Source organism: Dermacentor albipictus, chromosome 6, assembly GCF_038994185.2.
Source record: "Dermacentor albipictus isolate Rhodes 1998 colony chromosome 6, USDA_Dalb.pri_finalv2, whole genome shotgun sequence".
NCBI lineage: Eukaryota > Metazoa > Arthropoda > Arachnida > Ixodida > Ixodidae > Dermacentor > Dermacentor albipictus.
The window spans coordinates 23,760,515-23,770,358 of NC_091826.1; positions in this window are offsets into that span (position 1 = coordinate 23,760,515).

Genomic DNA, 9,844 nt, shown 5'->3' on the forward strand with positions numbered 1-9,844 from the left:
TCGCCGCCTTTCTCTCTTTGCTTTCCGTCAGTTTTTACGCGCAGGCTGGACACACTTGTCTGTTTTGTGGTGTCGCTCGTGTCAGCGCTGCTTGTCACCAAATCGGTGACACATGTGTGGTTTGTGGATTTCCTTGGCGCGGGATAGCATCTGAAGTGCACGAATAACAACTTGTCCTGTGAAAATAGATCGGTACTGCCAAGGTTTGCCGGTTTGCCAAGGTTCGGGGACGCGTAACATGTCAGACCTGATGACTTTTTGTCTGTACCCACCCTGTGATCGTGATACTGAAATAAGATTGACTGACTGACTGACTGACTGACTGACTGACTGACTGACTGACTGACTGACTGACTGACTGACTGACTGATTGATTGATTGATTGATTGATTGATTGATTGATTGATTTTTCGTCTGCTCTTGTTGCTGATACGAGAAATATTGCCCAGCACCTTGGACTTCATGGAACGTACAATATTACCAAATATTCGGGAGATGGTATGCAATGCTGGATCTTTCTCTACTTGGCCAGAAAGAGCAGCAAACAGCTGGTTGTTCAGAAAGTAAAGCGATTTCGCAGTGTAGGAACACTGCGCGTGTAAAATACAAAGTCCTTGCTCACTGTTATGGTTAACAGCGCGAAAAAGACAACGAAAACAAATGGATAACGCAGGACAGGCGTCGAACTCGCAACCATGAAGTTTATGCGGATCGACAAACGAAGCAAATGAATCAAAACAAGAGACAAAAGAATTATAAAGTTCCTTCTGTTACGCTGAATGGGGTGCATGCGGAAGCACTGTACCACTAGGCCACTCGCACGAAGCACTCCCTCTATGTGAGCATACCCGGATGCTATCAGCAATGCCACCGGCACCTCCCAGTCATTCTATTTTGGGACGTGACATTGATTTTTTTATCTACTAAGAGCAGGTTGCAGCAATTATGAGGAAATTAACAAATCCTATCGAGAAAGAAAAAACTCCACATCCAATAGTCCCATATCTAAACATACGGATTCCATGTAAAAACCAGCATATATATACAGGGTGTCCCAACTATCATGCACCAAGATTTGAAGATGTACACATGCCATGTATAGCTGGACTGAACCAAGGTGATTTTGTTTGCCGTCGCTTGGAGATATTCAGATATTTTTTTTTTGCATTCCGCCTAATTACATAATTAGTCCTAACTAATTGATCCACTTCTCAAAGGATATAATTGGATGACAAGTGTCAATGAGAAAGTTGTAGAGCAGCACGAAAAACTCCCGACACAGCTTTCTGTTGCCCGATACGTGCTATGTAAACGTGTTTTGCGCAGCGTGAAAAAAGCCCGCGAATACACGCAAAGTGCTTCGAGCGGCCGGTAGCGCGGCAATTTACCTAATACAATATATGGATTTCATATATAATGTAAGATGCATGTATGGTGAAATGCAACATGCCTCGTAGATATATTGAAACATACGGGTTTTTATATGGGTTATCCGTATGTTCATGTGAGATTATTGGATATGTGGTGTATGGGTGTTTTTCTTCTTTTTTTTGACAGGGAAGAGAGCTGTCATAATGACATATAGGAGCAGAATGGAGTAATGGAACTTCAAAAGGTTAAAAAATCGTCGCATAATCACGAAATATGACATATGCACGCATGTCAAACAAATGCAAGAGTGCAATAGAAGCAGCTCGGCGCATCAGCAACCGGAAGAGCATGAAATGTCATAACCATACGCTTAGCGCCATACAATAAAGAAGAAAATTACAAACATAAAATAAGAAACACATCAATCAAGGAATGGCAGGATGTGCGTAGCTATATATTAAACAAATACGGAGCACACAATAACGGTAAGACGATCTCATCACCTATCAGTTCACTACGTGTGTTTCGATACAAGCGAGATCTTTCCCTCACCTTTAGTGATGTTTGCCCCCTCCAGCTGCAAAACTAATTATAAAGGTCGCGAAGCCTACGCAGACCGCTGAATGCCGGCAACTGATAATGTAATGCCATGATAATGTAAGGCGCATTCATTATCCCTCCTCGTCTCTAATGTAAATGTCGTCCGTTTTCAACAGGTGCTCTTTTGTCTCTATCCTCCCGTCGAACTTGTCGTCAAGCGACAGCGTTGCGAACGTGTGTCGTCACACAAAAAATAAACGCCGAAGCTCGCAGCAATCAGTGATCTGTGGCAGCCACGTATGCTGCGCATAGTGATCGGGGCTACGCTTCGAGTATCTCGTGCGACCTGTCGCGGTTACTCATCTGAGCTAGGCGACGCGTCTCTCCAGCTCCTGAAAGAGACTCTAAATATAGAAAAATTATTTGATCTGTATTTGTAAACTATCCTTCTGCATTATTTATTTATTTATTTATTTATTTATTTATTTACTTACTTACTGATTTGTTCATTTATTTATTCACAATGCCATACAGGCCCATTGTAGGGCACTGAGTAAGGAGGGTAGCAGTTTCTACAGAACAGGAAAGAGGTTGGCATCAAATAACGGGGTAACGAAACAAATGTTACAAATAGTTCAGTGGAACATCACTGAACAACGTTATCAGAAAGCGCATTCGTGTTCTCACGAACAGTTCCGCGGTTTGATGTGGATGCAATGTGGTCCGGAAGACTGCTTCAATGTACAATAGCGTGAGGCGGTGATCGTGAGTTAAATGCCTGCGTTTCGCCATCTATGCGCATAAAACAGAGTGTGCCGGGAAGGCGTCGTGACGTGCACGCAGGTACGGGAATCGGCGGACGGTGTGTGTGTCTGTGTGTGTGTGTGTCTGTATGTGAGAGAGAGCGAGAGAGAGAGAGAAAGAGGGGGGAATATATGAAGGCAGGGATGTTAACCACTCAAGTGTCTCGTTGGCTACCCTACCCTTGGGGAAGGGAGAGGGCTAATAGAGAGAAGGAAGAAGGAAGGTGTAGATACGTGTACGGACAGTACTTGAGCTTTATCGACAGAAATGTGCCTGTGAAACAGACGTAGAATAACGATCACGGGGTGAGTTTCCAATCACTGAAGTGAAATGTCTTTTTTTTTTTAGGGCTATGCTAGAAATGTGGCTGTACTTGTGCGGTATGAACTACTCTATTCTGAACAGCTTTTAACAGGCTGGCAATGTACTCCTGATATGGTGACCGGGTGGATGAAGCTAATTCCAGTAGCGGACGAACATAGTTTAGGTATGCCAATTTCCGTTCATTAAAAAGTTCAGGTTCCTACGCAGATAACCCAGACACTTCGAAACTCTAGACGAGGTATAGCTGATACATGCCTACTCCAGTGAAGATCAGGTGTAAGGTGAACGCGAAGATATTTGTACGATGGGCTATTACAAATCATGGTATTATTAATCGAATAACGAAACACTGAGTTAGGGTGTTGACGGCTAAAAAATGTTAACTTGCATTTATAGGCGTTAAGCGACACCTGCCACGTTTTGCACCAACTACTGGCTAGGCCAAGGCCATTTTGTAGAGTAGAATTGTCGTCGACACAATTAATAGTGCGATGGATAATGAAGTCGTCAACGAGCAATCTAACAGAGGATGATAGGGTAGCGGGTAAGTCGTTACAGTATATTAAATAGTAATGAACTGAGGACAATGCCTTGGACGACACCGGACGTGACTTCGCCAAAGTTAGACGGAAAGTTACTACTGTGAATTGCTGACGCATAGGCCGGAAGTTACGAATCCAAGATAGTGTTAACGAATCTAAACGAAGGGCGGACAACTTGGAAATCAAACGACAATGACATACAGTATCGAAAGCTTTAGGTAAATCGTGAATGAAGCAGTCGGTTTGGTCGTTAGCGTTCATGCGAAGGTCACTCCTGAATTCAAATAACTGCGTGTCACATGAGCAGCATTTCCTGAAGCATGATTAGAGAAGAAAAAGTAATTGAATTCAAGGTGACGGTAAATATGAAAAGCTATAACATGCTCAAGCAATTTGCAACATATGCATGTTAGTGAAATCGGTCGATAATTATCCGGTGAGTGCCAGTCACCAGATGTGAAAAAGTGGAATCATCTTAGCGATCCTGCAGTCCTTAGGTAGTTCACCAGATTACGACGATTCGTAAGAAATGAGACACAGAACGTGACTGGAAATATCTGCAGTATTTTTTAGCATTTTTGAGCTTACGTTATCAATGCCAGATGAAGCAGAAGCTTCAAGACTGGCAATTAGGTTAGAGATAATTTTGGAAGGGAATATCATTCATGCCATGAAGGCGAACTTTTGCTCTGGAATGAAGGCCACATTGGAACAATCTTTCGGGGGAAAAGCAGATGAGAAATATATACGCATTGAGACCGACCGGGGAAACTTAATCAGAAGGCAGAGTTTTCATTACATCGTGTATCGCGATGCGTTTAGTAGAATTGTTAGGGAAATTTACTTCCCAGAATTTTTGTTAGGATAATGCTTGATAAATAATGGAAAGTCCTGAGAATACTTCTTTTTGGCTGCAGCTTGAGGATGCAATATACATATATATATCAATTACGTGGATCCAACGTACGCTCCTGAGCAAACAAAAGTATTCGGACCACAGGATCACCGGAAAAAAAAACTGAATTTCTTCGTCATTAACATGCATTAATTGAAGTTGACGAGAGCACTGAAAATTTCGCAATGCCAAGTTTGAACGAATACCCTATTCGTTTCTTTAATTTCAAATTTCGTTTCTTTAACTTCTTTAATTTCAAATTGCATTCACAGGCGGAGGAGAAAATCAGCTTTATCGAGCAATCCCTGGTCCGTATGTCCACTATTGCTCACGGGCGTACATTTCGGAATCTATGTGAACTGGAGATTTCGGAAAGCGGTGAATGAAATGCTATGAATTTGCCCATTTCATTCACGCGCCTTCTACGTAAAGGAAGCTGCCCCGCGCGCATGCGCACTCGAGCACCCACCCGTCCTATACGCAGTGTAACACAGGCGGCGATCATCTCCAATAGCTAGCTGCCGTTGGCACGAAAGAATGATAACGTGTGATAGTGGCCTAAGGATTAGACCACGGGGTTGCTGCGGTGGGGCACATAAGTTCCATGCCACGATATAGGACACGCAATGCAATTTTTTTATGTGAGGGCTATTAAGCCAGACAGTAGCATCACCCAGAAGACACGGTCAGGAAAACTACGGGAGGGCTGGCAAAAAAAAAGGAGGGGGGGGGATTGGCTTTAAAACAATGTTACCTTAACACAAGATGCCTACGAACAAAGACACCAAGGACAACACAGGGGAAATTGCTTGTGCTTACTAACTGAAATAAAGAAATTATAAATTAATGCAATTGAAAGAGGAGGAAAAAAGTACTCGCCGCATGTGGGGAACGATCCCACGTCTTCCCGTTACGCGTGCGATGCTCTACCGATTGTTAAATTCTACCGAATTCCAGGATATGGAAATTCGACGCTTTCTGTGTGGTTAGGGAATAGGCAAGGTGCAAGGCACAAATGAATTGCGCAGGAGGGAGTTCAGATTCTAGTAAGCTCTCTTTTCAGTTTTATTGCCACAGTGTTGGCACTGATGACTTTCTAACGTGACGAGGGCGTGGAAACATTCAAAGTCCTGGTCTACAGTTATGGAGGTATATTTAGAAGAGCTGTAATGTGTTTTCGACTTCAGCATTGTCGGCGAGGTGCTAACGAAACAGGACAAGATGCAAGACTTAATAATAATGCTCCATGGGTACGCTTTAGCTCTGCATAATCATTTCAGTGTAAAAACGAGCTTACGCTTGTTGCACTGCAACTGAAATACACGGTAGAGAATTTCTAATCGAATGCACGCGCAACTTGGCGACAGGGCGTTTCAATCAACGTTTGCTCATGCGGCCGGGGCTGGGGGCCCAAAGGCGCCTCCTGGGCCAGGCTGAGGGAGTTGCCAGGATCACTGGTGTCCTGGAATAGGCACCCACCCAACGGCTTCCTTCCCACCCTACCCTTTTCCTTATTCCCCTCTTCCCTCTCAATGATTGATAACGTTTTTCCTCCTCTTTCTCCTCATGCGCCGTTCACAGTCAACTTCGTCGTCATCGTGCTAGGTCCACTGCAGGACGGACTCTCCTTGAGATTTCCAAATACTTCCGTCTTGTGACCGCTGACACCATCTTATGCCTGCAGATTTCCTTATTTCATCACGCCACCCTTTGTCTTGGCACCCATTATATGACTCTAATATACCACCGGTTATCTGTTCTACACATTACATTCTCTGAATTCTCTGAGATTGTGTGACATTCTCTGAGATTGTGTGACAGCGCCCACAAAGGCAGTTTTGTATCGCGTTTACTTTTCCTGTTTTTCTCTCATCTTTCGCACCCCATTCCACCTGTCTCGGTACCGGGTAGCCAACCGAAGATATCCCCTGCTCACCCTCCCCGTCTTTCCGTTGCATTTATCTCTCTCTCTCTCTCTCTCTCTCTCTCTCTCTCTCTCTCACCCTCTCTGCTCAGCTCCATTTCTCCCTCTTAATTTCAACTCGAATATCGCCGTTCGTACGTCTAAACAAGCACATGAGTTCTTTCATGGTAACTAACGAAAAGTTTGACGAACGATACAGCTCCCAGTAAGCGAAAGCTTCAGGACTCTCATTTCATTTGGTGCGTTCATGAAATTATATTGAAGCAGCGCACTTAGATGTGTACGTGTACGTGTCAAACGTAGGTGCGCTGCTTCAATATGATAGCTCACCAACTAGCTCATCAGCACGTTTTAAGTTTTCATGAAGGCTTCTTAAAACTACCGGTCCTCAAAACCTAGAATAATCGCGCCGTTAAAAGTAGAAGGTCATCAAGTTCAGTAGCAAAGGCACCGCGTGAAATGGTATGCAGGTGGCAGTATGAATGCCGGCAGACGTCTAGCTCCTTCTGCCAAAGATACTACGCCTTCGAAACCTTCATCTATCGGCGCTGCGAAGAAACATGTCAAATATGTCGTTAAAAGTTCTTTCGATGGCTCTTTACACTTTCTTACTGTCAGATGAAAGAGGCACTTATTTTTTTTCCCCGTAGCAATGAACGAGAAGGAAGGGAACCCCGTGGACCCAATCTCTGAGGCTAACAAAAAGCGGGCCTCTCGTTCTCGCTGTTTTCTCGTTTATTGCCTAGCGGGGGTGTGGACTCCGAGGGGTTTGGTGCCTTCAGGGGATGTTTCCTGTAAGGGTCCACCTAGTGGACATGTCCATTTCGTCTGCTGCAGAACTGCTGATTGGCTGTGGTGCCTGGTTGCTGCGAACGCGCAGCCCAGCCCAGCCAATCAGAACTTCAACAGCAGACGGACTTCTGTAACAGACGGTCTTCTGTAAGAGCCCACCTAGTGGACATGTCCATTTCGTCTGCTGCATAAATGCTGATTGGCTGTCGTGCCTGGTTGTTATGAACGCGCCGCCCAGCCCAGCCAATCAGAACTTCAAAAGCAGACGAAATGGACATGTGCACTAGGTGGGCTCTTACAAAATACATCCCCAGGTAGCACACGAAGGCCAGCGGCGCATGCTCCCAAAAAGCTTTACGTACTGCGTGGCGCCTGCGGTGAAAAGGTTTTGCCACATCCGCCGCTATGCATGACCACGAATGGCCCTGGCGAACACTCGAAGGGTCAGATCTTGCGCACACAAATAAATACCCAAGAATGTGGACGTCGGGAGACAGCCGTCCCAGTAGCCGAATTAGAGCCCCGCACGTGCAATACCGAAAATTTGGGTTCGGTTCCCAGCACCGGCAACTTGTCTTGCTTTTCTTTTTTTCATCCGCTGTCATTACTCCACCATTCCTACATTTCAAATGAAACAACGAGTAGCTTCTCCTGTGCTTTATTTGGCTTCATTGTCTGTTGCCACAGCAATGGCAGAGAAGCGGTCAACGGTTTGTAGGATTTCTGCTACAGTGGCATAAAAAATCTCTCTCTCGCGGCGTCATATAGTACGTGGGTATGTGAAGCAGCTAGATGGCTCGTTCACGAACAAGCAGAGCTCATAATTGAGGAATCATTTTCTGTCTGCTCTCCAATCAACATTGCTTAATAGGAATGCTGGGACTAAGAACTAGAGATTTTCATTAAATCTAAAAGGCTGCACCGACCGGTATTTCGAGCACCTAATTTTTCTTTGACAGACCCGATCTTCATAAGCTCAACAAGGCTGGTTCTGGTACGGCTTACTCATAATGGCAAAGCCTTTAGCACGATTCAAGAAGACAGGGACGTGACTGCGTTGTCCTGTCTCTCTGTCACGTCCCTGTCTTTTTGAATTGCGCTAAGGGCTTTGCCATTATGATTTCATAAGCTCTGAAGAAATTCATGTAATGATCAACAAATTGAAAGTTTTACCCTATTCTTTAAAAAAAATACCTTTATGAGAAACACGTTAGAATACTATGCAATCATTTTAGGTTTATTTTCCCCAGCCTCATTGAGGAACATCTATTCCGAATGAATGGCCTACGGGCAAGGCGATTCTCCTGCACAAATTCGGATGGCCGTCCGATCCAAGTAACTACCGTGCAGTCTCGCTCACTTCCCTGTTATTTAAATGTATGGAACATATCGTATTCACCTACCTTTTCAAGGTCCGGCAAAGCAATACTTTCTTTACGCCTGTCCAACACGGATTCCGAAAGCTGTTTTCCTGTGTATGCCTTGGTTTCTTAATTGAACACTTTTGCTGAACTTTTATTTATTCTTCTGTTCTTTATTTCAGGAGATTGTACCTTGTTTGTATGTTGTTGCACCTGACTTCGCATTATTCCCGATCACGGACTTTTAGTTTCTCTCGGTTTCCGTGTTTGTGTTGAACTTTTGTTTTCTTGTGTTGTTCATTAATTCAAATGTTGGTACCTTGTTTGTATTCACTGATCTGCAATGTGTAGCTCGCCCACGACCCTTTGTGATGGCGTAAGACCCCGAGGGTATAATGAATGAATGGAAACGAAAATAGGGTATATCATCTTTTTTGTTATCTTCAAAACCGTCATTTTCTAAAACTGTTTTTTTTTTCCGAAACCGTTTTTTTTTTCGAAACCATTTGCGCGTGCCGGCGTGTGAATATCTCTGAGTCCACGTAGCGGCGCGCCCGCTTCTTTGGAACACTTCCAGATGGCGCTCGCCTCCGCCCCATCGCGGCGCACGCAAGAGGCCGCGTTTCTACCAGAAAGCCCACCTACTTGTATAGCGTTCACCGCGAGCGTTTCCCGGTAGACGTTATGGTTACATGCGCTGCAGTTGCCGGGAAGCTTGAGAAGCAGTCAAGGATCTTTAAATACTGTCGCGTCCTACTCTTAGAGGCAAAGCTTACGCGTCCTGCAAATCTTTTGTAACGGAAGGGGGGGGGGGGGTAGTATTGGATGTCATTGCCATAAGACGTGTGATGTGTTGGGAGGATAAACACCGCAGTGGCTACAGCTACGGGGGTCTTCAGTAAGTAGGTCCTCGGACGAGGTACTTTAGTGCTGGAATGAGCAGGGTATTCGTCTGAGCTTGTCGGATGAGTGTGCCCTGTTGACTTGCAATGTCGGGCTGTAGCTTTAAACCCTGCGCTCGTCCCTATATGGGTGCAATTGTGGTGAAGGCGTTGGTGAGACGAATGGATTTAGTTAGGAGCTGTCGGCAGCTTGAGGTATCATATCGGTGGCAAGCTGATTAGCTCGGTCGTTCCCCGACATCCCCTCATGACGAGGAATCCAGACAATCTCTACCTGTCGATGGAGAAATGTTTGTAACTGCTTTGTGACATGTTTAAGGAAGTCGTCATATATTAACTTTGTACGTGCTGGCATCGATTCAGTAAATATGATGGGTGAGTAATAAGTG